This window comes from Rosa chinensis, chromosome 5 (assembly GCF_002994745.2).
Source record: "Rosa chinensis cultivar Old Blush chromosome 5, RchiOBHm-V2, whole genome shotgun sequence".
NCBI classification, from domain to species: Eukaryota; Viridiplantae; Streptophyta; class Magnoliopsida; order Rosales; family Rosaceae; genus Rosa; species Rosa chinensis.
Genome location: NC_037092.1, coordinates 39,642,911 through 39,656,889, shown reverse-complemented (window position 1 = coordinate 39,656,889; position 13,979 = coordinate 39,642,911). Strand labels below are relative to the sequence as shown.

The 13,979-nt window shown below is 38.3% G+C and overlaps 1 pseudogene; it reads right to left on the bottom strand.

Moving 5' to 3' along the window:
- Positions 1-3,528: 3,528 nt before the first annotated feature.
- On the bottom strand, positions 3,529-13,434 carry LOC112164577 (annotated as a pseudogene).
- Between the last annotated feature and the right edge of the window lie 545 nt (positions 13,435-13,979).

Below are 13,979 nucleotides of genomic sequence, written 5' to 3'. Positions count from 1 at the left end.
GCTACAGATGTCTACTTTCTGTATAATTTTATGGATCTCGATTTTGATATTTCTAGAGAAAGTTATGATTATTTGAGTGAAGATAGGTCAGAACAAAAAATCTGCTCGGGAATTTACAACCATTCGTGGAGAACTCAAGTTTGCGGCACAAGACGTCAATCCTAATGTTTCAAGGAAGTTAATTCAGATGAAGATTCAATGATGAACTTATTCCTACTTCTACAAGAGATATTTCAAGGTTTTCCCATTCCAAATGAAGAAAGGAATCTAAACCCAAGTTTTACAAGGAAACATGAAGCCAAAGATGAGCAGAAATCGTCCCTATATAAGGGAGCACGAATTTACATGAAAAGAGAGTCTCAAGAGCACAATGTAGACGCCTAAGGAGCGGAGATGACTCATCCATTTTCCCATCTTTTCCCTTCCATTCTTTTTATGTTCTTTTTATGTTTTGTTTAGTTATATTTTGCTAAACCTTTTTCTAGAGTTAGGATGATACCCTATCATGATTGTTTATGTACTTTGATATTTTATTGGTGGATTTATAGTTTCTTTATGATGAATTCTTAGTCACTATTTGAATTGATGCTTTATGTTTAAGTTCTTTGATTGATCACCTTAGGGCTTTGCATCTAGTAATTAGAAGATGAATTTGAGGTGTACCTGCAATATAATTCAAATTAACTTGTTGTGATTAAAAGTTGTGAATTATATTATTGTCGTACCTGAAGTAATGGTTTGCATGATTCTCTTGTTTTCTAGAACGTAATGAGTCATATGTGTTAAATTTATACTGTACCTGAATAGACTACATGTTAGGATATACGACATCTGCCGTACCTGGAGAGAATCATACACAAGGAAAACTATGGTCTAAGTGTAGTACCTGGACTTAGATACGAGAATTGTCATAGAAAGAAACATAAATATCTGTTAATTGCATTGAAACATAAATAGGATTGCTAGTGGTTGATTCTGAAACCCTAGGTTTTATCATTATTTGTTTGTTTCTTTAATTCTCAAATTATTTGTTTATTGGAGAACCCAAAAATCAATATCTTCTTTTGCTTGATTGTTTATGTGATTTTGTGTTCGGATTAATTGAGTTAGGATTTAAATTGATTATCAATTCTCAGTTGGAACGATCTCGTACTTACACACTATACTAACGATGATTCGTGCGCTTGCGAGTTTTAATTAAATTTCACAACACCAATTACACATTTTCCTATCATTTATATACAACCTATCAAATATCAACACATGAAATTCTAACCTGAAATCAACATCCATTACTCAATAATAAAAAAACCGGGCATTATTTTGCCCTTTGCCTCGAAAGTATGAAGAAGTACAAAATCTAGAAAAATTTTGTGTGCCGATATTGATAAATATAAGTAAATACACAAAAATTAGTTTCGAAGGTATTTGAATATTCTTCAAATATCAATAATGTCAAAATTACGGGAATTCGGTAGTTCAAAAGAAATTTAAACTTTTGTTCTAAAGTTTAACACAAAAAAAAATTTGATGAGAAAAGTTGTTCTGTTCTGTAGGACCAAACAAGAACATAAAATGAAATCAGTCTTCAGTTCTTCACTTCAAACTTCTATGCAGAAAAGCATACTGTCTTTCGTGTTTCGTTAGCGGGAAGAAATTAACTTGTTTGCCTCTCTGAGATTTTCCAAACGTAAAACCCAGTTTTTGTTTTTTAGTTGATTATGATACTCCCCATGTAAACTGAACCTAAGTGATCATCACACTATCGTAAGTCGAAACAATCACAATCATTCGAGTTCATACGATGAAGAACATAATATACAATATCGAGCTTGGGCACAACTCTTCTGCTCTCTCCAATTACCTAATGCTTGTCTATAAATAATGGGGCTAGAGTAACATTGCTTGTGGTAAATTGTTATTAGAGCAGACACCAGACTTCATATGGAAATTTATAAATTAGTCACAACAATCCCATAACTTCATTTTACACAAGAATATAAGATCTAGGCATATTGGTTGAAGCAAAATCTGATCTCAAATAGTAACATTAGGCTCCACGCAGGACTTGATGGATCGATTGGAGAGCTTTTGTGTGAAACAAATGGTTTTTCAAACATAAGATGACTTTGAGTAAAACCCACCAATAGGGTCAAAACTTTTCTTCACCGGACAAAATGATACCCAACTTTCAAAAGTGATCAAAATGATACCTAAATTTTTAAAAGTGATCAAAATGATACCTAAATTTTTAAAAACAAATCAACTTGATACCCAACTTTCAAAAGTGATCAAAATGATACCTAAAATTTTAAAAACAAATCAATTTGATACCTCGGTTTAATTTTTTGTAACTTTTTGTTAAAATTGATCACGTGTGGTGCAGTATTTTATGGGGTTATAATAATATTTTACACAAAAAATTATTTTTCAATTATTTTTTATTTTACTTTGTTAATTCTCTTCTTCTTCTTCTATCTCTGCCTCTCTCTCTCTCTTCCCATTTTTCTTTGTTTCTTTAGAAGTTGGGAAATATCCGAACTTTATTTGTTTCTACGATTCATGGTAGAATTGAAATTGAATGGAAGATTTTTTTTTTAATTCTATAGAAGAAGAAGATTGGGTTATAGATGATTGATGGCCCTCTGACCACAAATCACTTCAATTTTTGTGCTTGATTTTGCATTTGATTTAACAAAGAAGTTTTAAAAAAAGGGCTAAATACTGACTACTATGTAGTTTGGGTCCAAAATCAATTCAATCTCTAAACTTCTAATTTCATCAAGAACACCCCTGCACTTTCAATTTTGAACTAATAGGTCTAATTTGTTAGTCTTCAGATAATTGAGTCATTTAACTTGTTGACGTGGCTCATATATGGCCTATGTTTTATGATGTGGTGTTGAGATGGCCTGCATAGTCAATTTTGGAGTGAGTCCTACTATTAGAAATCTATTAAATAAATAGTTTTTCAACAAATAATCCAACTATAACTTGAACTCATAACAGAATATTAATGAATTGGACATATTAGATCAAAATTGAAAATACAGGGGTGTTTTTATTGAAATTAGAAGTCCAGGGACTGAATTGATTTTGGACCTAAACCACAGAGTAGTAACTAGTATTTAGCCCTAAAAAATAAACTGAGGTATCAAATTGATTTGTTTTTAAAACTTTAGGTATCATTTTGATCACTTTTGAAAGTTGGGTATCAAGTTGATTTGTTTTTAAAAATTTAGGTATCATTTTGATCACTTTTAAAAATTTAGGTATCATTTTGATCACTTTTGAAAGTTGGGTATCATTTTGTCCGGTGAAGAAAAGTTTTGACCCTAGTGGTGGGTTTTACTCTATTTATAATTACAAAAACTCACTCGTCCAAGAAGAAAGCTAGCAAGGTGGTAAACTTTTATTTAATTTCGGACCTTGCAGCGCTGAGAAAAGCTTGCTAGCTAGCTAAGAGCCACCAGAGCTTACTCAAAACCAAGGCTGCATGATTAGGCATATATACCATCACCATAGAGCTTATCCAAGCAAGAGTGCCTTCAAAACAGCCTCACATAGATCACTCTCAAAAATAAGCAAATGCCCATAATCAGGAACTTCGTGATAATGAATCCAGGGAAGCTTCTCTGCAATATAACGGTTTACTTTATATCGAATGATCCTGTCTGCATAACCTTGCCAAATGTGAACTGAACCTTCGTTGTTAGGAAATGGATTCGTTAAGTCTATAGGGTCGAATTCCCATTTTCCATAGCCAGCCAGTAGGTCTCGGTAGAGAGATTCATGTTCTCCTTGCTGCCTTATCTTTTCCTGCAATTTATAAGCATTATCAAAACACGCTTATAGTTACAAGATGAAAAGCAAGAGCTTAGATCAGATACTTTGGCGATCGTTACGAGTTCATGTAAAAATATGTAAACCTCGAAAACGTTGGGCTCATAATGGAAAAGAGAAAAACGGTTTCTCAGTTATGTGAGCATAATATGAGAAAATTTGATTACCTGACCAACACTTGGGGATTCTGAAAGTTTCTTCAATATTTCTAAATCTTTGGGGCAGAAGATCCCAATATTTCCAGCCATGATACTTAATGTAGTGAACCATTTCTGGGTCATCCACCAATGAAGCAACCATGGGGTGTAATGTGCAACTTGGAATGTCCGTTGGTCCGACACCTGCAGCCGCTGTAAGGTCTCTCTCAATAGATTAGCAGGAATACGAGGCCACCAGTAGTTCCAAAAGGAACTACCAGGGAAGCTCCTAACAATCTGCAAGTGATGTATCGACCATCTGTAAGAAGCATGCTTTACAACAAACTTTATAAAAATCACAGCAGAAGCATTACTCAAAACAAAAACATAACAATAGTGGCATGGCTCTTGAAGTAAGTAGCATGCCTGTGCGGTATATATTTTAAGCAACTCCAAACAGAGTAAGCCCCCATTGAGACTCCAAGTAGATAGAATTTGGATCCAATCTGCAACCTGTCGGCTAGTTCTTGAATATCGTATGCTTCACTCTTCACTGAGCGTGACGGATATGGATCACTTTCGCCATAACCAGCTCTGTCAAAGAAGAGGAAATATAGCCTTAACTTGTCAATGAGTTCCTGACCATAAATAGAACACAAGTTAACTTTTTCACAGTGAATTAAACGGAACATAATGGAAGGGTTTCCACTTTTACAAAGGACGTGGTGAAACAGTTATGATGCAACGTACAAGAATGTAGTATATAAAAAGTGAGATCTGATGCAACTTCCAAATTGAGGTGATAGAAGACCAGAGAAGTTCGACGTTAGCTTTCATGTATGTTGAGGTAAACATTATTAACAATGTGCGCTACATGGACATCTTGACATACTTTCTGCATGAATTGATTTTAATATGCTTAACTAGGTGTGAGACGAAGGGAATGCAAATATAAATATTGAAATAGAATTGGAGGAGAACAAATACCAAGCCAAATTGTAATGTCTGCTTTATAGCTAAATTACAGCAGCCAACTACATAAATGACCGCTTGATTTTCAAAAAATTCCTCAGAAACATATTAGAGCTCCTATAACAGCTATCCAGCATATCAGCTCAGTGTTGCAGAATTTCCATCCCAATTCTTGAAAACATAACAAGGAATGCATCAATATAAAAACAGAGTAGGTTCATACTTGAGCAATAGGTAAAGCCGAATCTTTGGAACTGTTAAAGCCATAAATGATGATGATCTTGTGTTTTGCCTCTTCTTTAGGCACTCCAAACTCCCTGTAGGCCAAATATCTACCATCACTGAGTTTCACTCTAGGTGAAGTGACAGGAGGACCGTCAGGTGAACCACATATTTTGGGAGGGGGAGGCTTTAGTGCCTGATAAGCCCACCCAAGAAAACCCACTGTCAAAGCTAGTACTACTGGTGCAATCATTGCTGGAAAAAGAAAATAATAATTAATACCACAGAATCTACCATTAGTGACACTATCATAGAAACTATAAGCCTATAAGGAACACATTTTCTCGAACCAAAGGCCCACAGGGGGTTTTCTTTTAGAGGAAACTTGAACTTTCATACAACTCAAATCATTCACTACAGCCGATGATGAAAATGAACATTCATATGTTGATTTTTGTTGAGTCTAGCCAATACGAATGCAACATGGTAACTGAGGAACATCATGTTGTGGATAGTTTACATGGAGAAGAAAGAAACACAACAACATCATGAAAAATTCCAGGTCTGAATAGTTATTTCGAAGTTGCAGGTCGGATGGGAAGCTGACTTTCGACCAAAACAACAATGTGTGAACATATCAATCTGTTCACAAATAAAGGTTTTTGTATGTATATAGACATGTCCTTGTGTGTTTGTGTTCATATTCATTGTAACTATAAACTCAAGAGTTAGGGAGACTAATTATTGCCTTTTTGGTGAAGGATATCGACATAATGTGTGCCTCTACAAACTAGGGTTTAGAGTTGTAAGAGCATCTCCAACAGAATACTTATTTCAAAAAAAATTTGAAATTTAACTAGTTTTAGACAAAGTTTGATCTCCAGCAGACTAGCTAAACAAAAGCTAAATTTAGCTTTAGCTAAAAGACCTAGCTATATTTAGCTAGAGAGGAGAGAGAATTTAACTAAAAGTTAAATTTAACTTGAGATTTAGGTATTTGCTGGAGCATAACTCAATATTCAATTAGCTATATTCCAATTTTAGCTACTTTTAGCTATCAAGATAGCTATCACTGTTGGAGATGCTCTAATAGGAAAGTACCCTAGGTATACTAATTGTATTCCGATTCTGTTACCTTTTGTGTACTCTGTAAACTCCCTATATAAAGGGCTCCTATTATCAATAATAAACACAATTCTATTCTCCTACAACACGTTATCAGCACGAGTTCTAACCCTAGCCGAAAAAAAAGAAAAAACCCTAAACACCAAAATCTGCCGCAAGCAGCCCTGCCAGCCGGCCTGCAGCCCTGCCAACCCGCCTGCAACCTTGACAGCCCGCGCTCCACATCAAACCACAGCTTCACTGCAGCCTCACCACAACTTCACCGCAGCCACACCGCAGCACCAAGTCCCTGCAGCTGCTCGACTTCTGCTGCAAGCCTCACCACCCTGCCTAGCCCGGTTGCTGCCCCCCCGCGCTGCAGCTCACAGTCCTGCAGCCTTGCCCGTGCACCTGCCATCCTTGCACGACGCCCCCACAGCAGCTAGCCACTGCTGCTGCGTTCGTACAGCAGCCCCCGCCAAGCAACTCTTGCAGCCCGTGCCCCTGCAGCAACAACTCTTGCAGCCCGTGCCTCCGCAGCAGCAACTCTTGCTGTCAAAAGAAAAAAAACCCAGCAAAACAGAAAAAGCAAGAAGAAGAACAGAGGAAAAGAAAGAAGAAGAAGGAAGAAAAAGAAGAGGGGACCCGGCTGGGCCCGAAAGAAGAAGAAGAAAAAAAAAAAAAAAGAGAGAAGGAGAAGGGTGGGCTCGGAAAAAAAAAAAAAAAGAAGGAGAGAAGGGAGAAGGGAGAAGGGTAGCCACCAACTGCCAATTTCCGACCAGATTCTAACTACACGCCTGCATCAACACGCGCATGTCTTCAAGCCAACAACAATCACGTAAGTTTTTATAATTAAGGTTGCTGCTTTCTTGTATTTAAATTCCCTTTTATTTTCTGCATAATATTGGAATATATGTTGCCAAATGATTTTGAGTACTTAAACAAAGCGGAATTGTGGGGATTCACGCTTAACGAACTAAGAGTGTTCGTATGAACTAAGAGTGTTCATAATTAAACGAACTAAGAGTGTTCGTGTGAACTAAGAGCGTTCACAATGCTTGGACTAAGAGCGTCCGTAAGCATCAAATTGTGACCATATTAAAACATCATTGTTGGTCTAATCCAAAAGAAATTCTTGGAAATTGATTTCTTGGTAGCATAGCTCGGAAATCTTATTATTTTAGTTTTCGTGGAAGTTTAGCTCCGAAACTAATTTATCTTCTTTTCTTATTTTCAGGATGTCGAACGAACCTAGACTCGACTTTCCCATGCTTGACTCAACAGGCTCGGATTACCACAGTTGGGTAACCGATGTTGAGAACCATCTCACTTCAAAGGGAATTTTACCCATAATCCAGGCACCTAACTCGGATCTTATGTTCAACCGAACATCTACAAAGCATGCTCAAGCAGTTATCTTGATGCGACGCCATATGGACAAGGCACTCAGATTGGAGTATATGTCGATCAAGGATGCAAGAGAGCTATGGGTAGCGCTAGAAGAGCGCTTTGGCAATGTCCAAGATTCCCTCCTCCCTGACTTGAAGGTTCAATGGAACAATCTGCGCTTTGCTGACTTCAAGTCTGTTGCTGAATATAATTTAGAAGCTCTTCGCATACAGTCCATGTTGAGGTTTTGTGGACAACCTGTCACAGAGCAAGAGCTAATTGAGAAAACTCTCTCCACCTTCCCTGTTTCAGCCATTGTGGTATCAAAGCAATACCGTACCGAAGTCAATACTGGACGGATCACGAGGTTTCATCAGCTTATCAATATTATATCTGTAGCTGAGAAACATGATAACATACTCGTGAGGAATTATAATTCAAGGCCCATTGGAACTAAGAGCGTTCATGAGGCGAATTATAATGCAACCAAAGGAGGGCGCAAGGAGCGGTACCCTAAGAATGGGGGACATGAGGGACGTTTGGGCCCATATAACCGCTCTAACCAGGAAGGAAACCGCAAGTTTGGTGTGGATACACGTGGTGGTAATGCTACACGTGGGAGAGGGGGTCGTGGTATCCCTAGCCGTAATGGTGGCTCAATGGGTCGTGGTGGTGGCACCAACCCTCCTAGGGAACGCCCACAACGTGCACAACGTGCACCTCAATTAAAGGGAGGCAACCGCAATGATGAGTGTCATCGATGTGGATCAATTGAGCATTGGTTCAAGCAATGCAAGGCAAGTGAGGAACTAGCTGAAAGATACAGGGCATATAGGGACATGAGAGAGCAAGAAGTGTACCTTGCAGAAGAAGAAGAAGATGGTGGAGATGTCAATCTCACCATAGAGGACTTCAAAGCTGAAGATGAAGTGCACATGGATGCAACAGACTTTGATTAGATTAGTCCTTTTTTTTCTTTTTCCAAGAACTTTTATAATGGCAATTTGCCTTAGTCAATAAATGACAATTGTCTTAACTCTTTATTATGTGGCAGACCCAATAAAATATGATGTCTAGGAAAGTCATTGAGATTATTGGTACTTAAGAGAGCCTCGCTCCACCAACATCTCTCTCTACTTTCCTGGTCATATTTGATTGGAGTTACCAAACGGATAGAGTGACTACAATGTGTCTTACTTTGATTTTATTTTGGATTAGACTTTGGAAACTTTGATGTAATCATTGGCTATTAATAAAGTGTCAATTCTTTTACTTAATGTCTTGGACATACCTTAATTCGAACTTTATTATAAGAGCCAATGGTTTTCATGTGGAAACACATTATGAGAATGGACAGAGTTCCTTTGCATCACCTCTAATGACTACGAACATAAACGAGTATTAGAGAAACTTATGCGTCGCTCTAGTGGGTTGTATGCAACCACTATTTGAGTTATTGAATCCAACTATGTCATGAGAGACGACTTATGGGATCTTGACACATATAGGCTTTGACATGATGATCTGTGTATTAAAGACTTTACACGGACATCCATTTTCAGAACGAAGAAAAGTAAGAACCAAGAATTGGTTCGAGGAGCTGCACATGGGCCTCATGGCGCCATGATTGTGCAAAGACCGGCCATACATGGCCAGTGCCGCCTACCCCCTGCGGCAAATACATGGCATTGACGCTATAAACTCCTCTATCTACTTCTCAAGTCTATTGTGACATTATGGCTTCACCAAAGCCCATGTTTCGTTCTGTAAAGCCTGTTATTTAGGATTGAGACCATCCTATGCAAAGGAGATTGAGGAAATAATTCCATTCTCACAAAGAATCTAAGGGAATTCTATGGATTTGATCAACCAACTTGCGGACCATATAGATGTTTTATGGTGTTGGTTGATACGCAAACACGCTGGTCACGTGTTGTGCCATTATCCACTCGTAATGCTGCTTATACTACACTCCTAGCACATAACATATGGCTATGGGCTCACTACCCAGATCATCCCATTCAGTCAATTTGACTTGATAATGCTAGAGAGTTTACATCGACAATTTTCGATGACTATTGCATATCATTGGGTATTGATATCAAGTATCATATTCCCATGTACACACCCAATTGGTCTCGCGGAAAAGCCACCATTAAACGACTATGATGGTAGCCCGGACATTGGTAATGCGCACCAATATTTCCGTTTGGGTTATGCAATAACGCATGCAGCTATGCTAATTCGTCTACGACTCATAGCAGCCACTCAACTTTTATTTGCGTTACAGCTAGTGACTGGGTTCGAGTTTAATATCTCGTATTTATGCATATTTGAGTGTGCAGTTCATGTGCCAATTGCGCCGCCACAGCGCATCAACATGAGTCATTGCAACGAATGCATATATATATTTGTTGGACATGAGTCTCCAACTATAAGTCCGCTATGTAGAACCCTTGACAGGCGATCTCTATTTCGCTGGATTTGCGAATTGTCACTTTGATGAGACAGTCTTCCCGTCGTTAGGGGGAGATTAGAACGTCAATGTTCAACAGGAACGACAGGAATTGTCGTGGTCTGTCCCCACTATGTCTCATCTTGATCCCCTAAAAGTGACGAGATCACATATACCTGCTGCAAACATGCCTGCAAGGATTGATGTCCCCACAAGAGGACATGGTGCCACCCAGAGAAGATGGGTACTGCACCACTACCATGGATGGTAGTATGGTGACGCCACAAAGGTGGCATAATGGCGTCATAGGCCATGGGTTCCGCTAGAGAGAGTAGGAGACCCATAGGTTCGATGGATTCTCGCCTTAAGAAGAGAGCGAGTTTGGCACAACTTGGTCCATTGATCATTGATACTCAAAATCAGTCTCATGAGAATATTTTGGATTGTGGTTATGTCCAAGAGACATCGTTGGGGGACGCCTCAATGTTAGAACCAATTCCTAAGAATATAGAGATCTCTACGAACTACACTAGTGTACATGAGGACGTGGAATTATTGAGACCAATGACATCGAACCTTACTCCGTTGAAGAATGCCAACGTAGAGAAACTTGGCCTAAATGGAAAGATGCGATCCAGGTTGAATTGGATTCACTAACGAAGAGGAATGATTTAGGGCCTGAGATGCCAACACCTCCTAACATAAAACCTATTGACATTAATAGGTCTTCGTTAGATAGCATGATGAGAAAAAGAGATGGTAATCTCGCCTTATGGCGCAAGGTTTGGCACAACGCCCTGGAATCGACTACGAGAAGACATATTCTCTCTTAATGGATGTCATTGCACTCCACTACCTTATCAGTTTGGTAGTTTCCAAATAACTGAACATGCAGCTTACGAATGTGGTCACTACGTATCTCTATGGGGATCTAGATACGGAATATAATGAAGGTTCTTGTGGACTTCATTTACCCAAGTCAAGTGGCTCTAGACCACGGAGCGCATTTGCAACGAGGTTGAAATGCTCACTAAAAATGACTACTTGATTGGGAAGAGATATGATGAACTATGCCCACGCGTTTCCATGACAAGTTCCGGATTTGCAATTGTCGCGGTTTATGTTGATAAACATAATTGGAACCCTTGAGAGTTAAGGGAAACCGCTGAACACCTGAAATCCGAGTTTGAGAGGAAGGACCTTGGGAGAACACGGTTTTGTCTAGATTCAGAACTTGTATACCGTGTCAATAGACATTTTTGATAAAGTCAAAGATGCACCATGGTCGTCCGTAGTCTTAGCCCTAAAAGGGATCCGTTTCATCCCAGGGATGATGACGAAGACGTGTTAATAGCGAAAGTGCTTACTTATGTACAATAGGCGCATTATTGTACTTAGCACAATACAAGACCGGACACCTCAATTATTATGAACTTGTTGGCTAGATATAGCCCCGCGCCAACGCAACACCATTAGATTGGTATAAAGACAATCTTTCGATATTTGAGAGGTACGATTGATATGGGCTTGTTCTATCCCTACAGAGAAAAGAGACGACGGAAGTGTGGGATCGGATCGGACTCCACAAGGCAAAATGCCACCTTCCGTACTCCTCCTCCTCTCTATCAAAATGACAACAAGCACTTCTAAATACTGAAGTGAACCAAATCCAATAAGAGGATAATGTAGCGGACTTATTTACTAAGTCGTTACCAAAATCCACTTTCAAGAAACATGTGAAGAGCATCGGATTGAGAAAGTTATTCGAACTCCCATGATTGTAGCAATCAGGGGGAGATATTGACATCAGGGGGAGGCATGATGTCTACATGTTCGATCTCGAAGAGTGAAGGACGTGTTGTACTCTTTTTGTCCTTCGACCAGGGTTATTTTTGTCCCACATGGTTTTTTGTTACCTGGCAAGGTTTTTAACGAGGCAACAATGAAAGCGTCATCACCAAGTTTGAGCGGCACAAGGGGGAGTGTTGAAGGATATCGACATAATGTGTGCCTCTACAAATTAGGGTTTAGAGTTGTAATAGGAAAGTACCCTAGGTATACTAATTGTATTCCGATTATGTTACCTTTTGTGTACTCTGTAAACTCCCTATATAAAGGGCTCCTATTATCAATAATAAACACAATTCTATTCTCCTACAACACTTTTTTGATATTCTGGAAAATTCAAAAAACCGCAGAGTAACAAAAAATTTGAATTTCCAAAAACTCAAAAGCTTCGGAGTTGGAAGGGCATTTGGACTTCAAAATTGTCCCAAGAAAAGAAGGAAACTGGGAAATGAAGAAGTTTATTAAGTATTTAAAACCTATTGATTCAAAATGACTGAAAACCAAGGCTAGAATACCAAACGGAGAATCTAATAGTTTGTCTATAAACATCTGGATGGAGGCACTTTAAACGATCATCAATTTGGCTGAAAATTTGCAGAGATGATCTATACACTAGTACCTAAAAATTGAACGGTCGAGATGTGGATATGCGACCGAAAAGTGACCAAAAACTCGAACTTCACACGTTAATTTTCAAAGCGGAGCTCCGCTCTGGATAGGATCTGTATATATATATATATATATATATATATATATATATATATATATATATATAAAGACTCTGTCTCAAATATTTGCTGCTTTCTCAGCGCGGGATTCCATTAACATGTTAAATTCCAGCAAAACATATTTCATGCAACTTTAGTAGTGTTATATTCGATATATTCAAAACCTCTGAAACAGAAGCCTTTCCAATTCTATAAAATTGAACGTATCCCTTCCATATATTACAAAATTGTTCAGTTTACTAGCTAATCACATTATCATGTGCAGTATTGAACTTATTATGTACTTTCTAAGACCTATTGCAGATACCAGACTCTAAGTAGGAAAAAGTTGCTAAATAGTGCATCAGATAAAATTCAAATCCACAAAGTGGAACAAGCAAGCACATCAGGGAAGTTCTTCAAATACTCAAGTGTTTAGGTCTCTTGCATCAATATCAATTCCATGTGAACAAGAATTTCAGAAAACTATGGCCCTCAACACAGCTAGCGAGAATAAAACCAGGAAACGAGAGAAAGAAAGAAACCCACCTAAAAGTTGGAAGGGGTCTGGCTCTCTTGTTCCTCTGGTGACTGTCAGGCAGGTCAAACCACTTGGCAAGTGATTCTGAGCACACTTGGAAAGAAAACGACAAACAAAATCGCAAAAAGATGGAAGAAAGCAAAAGCCCATCTGCTGAAAAATGGGACGAAGTGAGACTAGCTGACTAATGTTCCTTCTGTAGCAGAGACTTGTTTTTTTTTTTGGGCAAGCTTCTATATCAGAGACTTTGCTCACTTGATCATCTCACCAAACACTTCCCCACTTAATAGTCACTAGTCCGAACAAGTAGAGAAACTCAACAATAAATATAACCTCTTGTGCTCAAGTCTATTCATCTTTTTGATATGAATCTACAATCAACGATCAACATACAAATGCAACGATTCAACTTAGAAGTGATAGAAAACTTACCATTTCAAAAGTGTTCCAATTCCTCTCACACCCTGATGCCACTACAAGTAAAAGAAATAACCCAAGTAGCAATATTCATCAAGTCCGGTGTGTGTCCCATATTTTTCCTACCAAAATACTAAAAACATAAAATGAATGTAGATTAATACATTAAAATCATATTGACATTTGGTTAAATTGCACTAAAAGTTAAGCAAAATAGAAACTAACCGGGTGATCTTTTTTTTCTAGTAGACAAGGCCATCTCACTTCCGACTTTACTAAGGTTTTGTTCATATAAGTCCAATTGTATCTCTGCTTTAACACGATCCTCACCAACTAGCATCCTA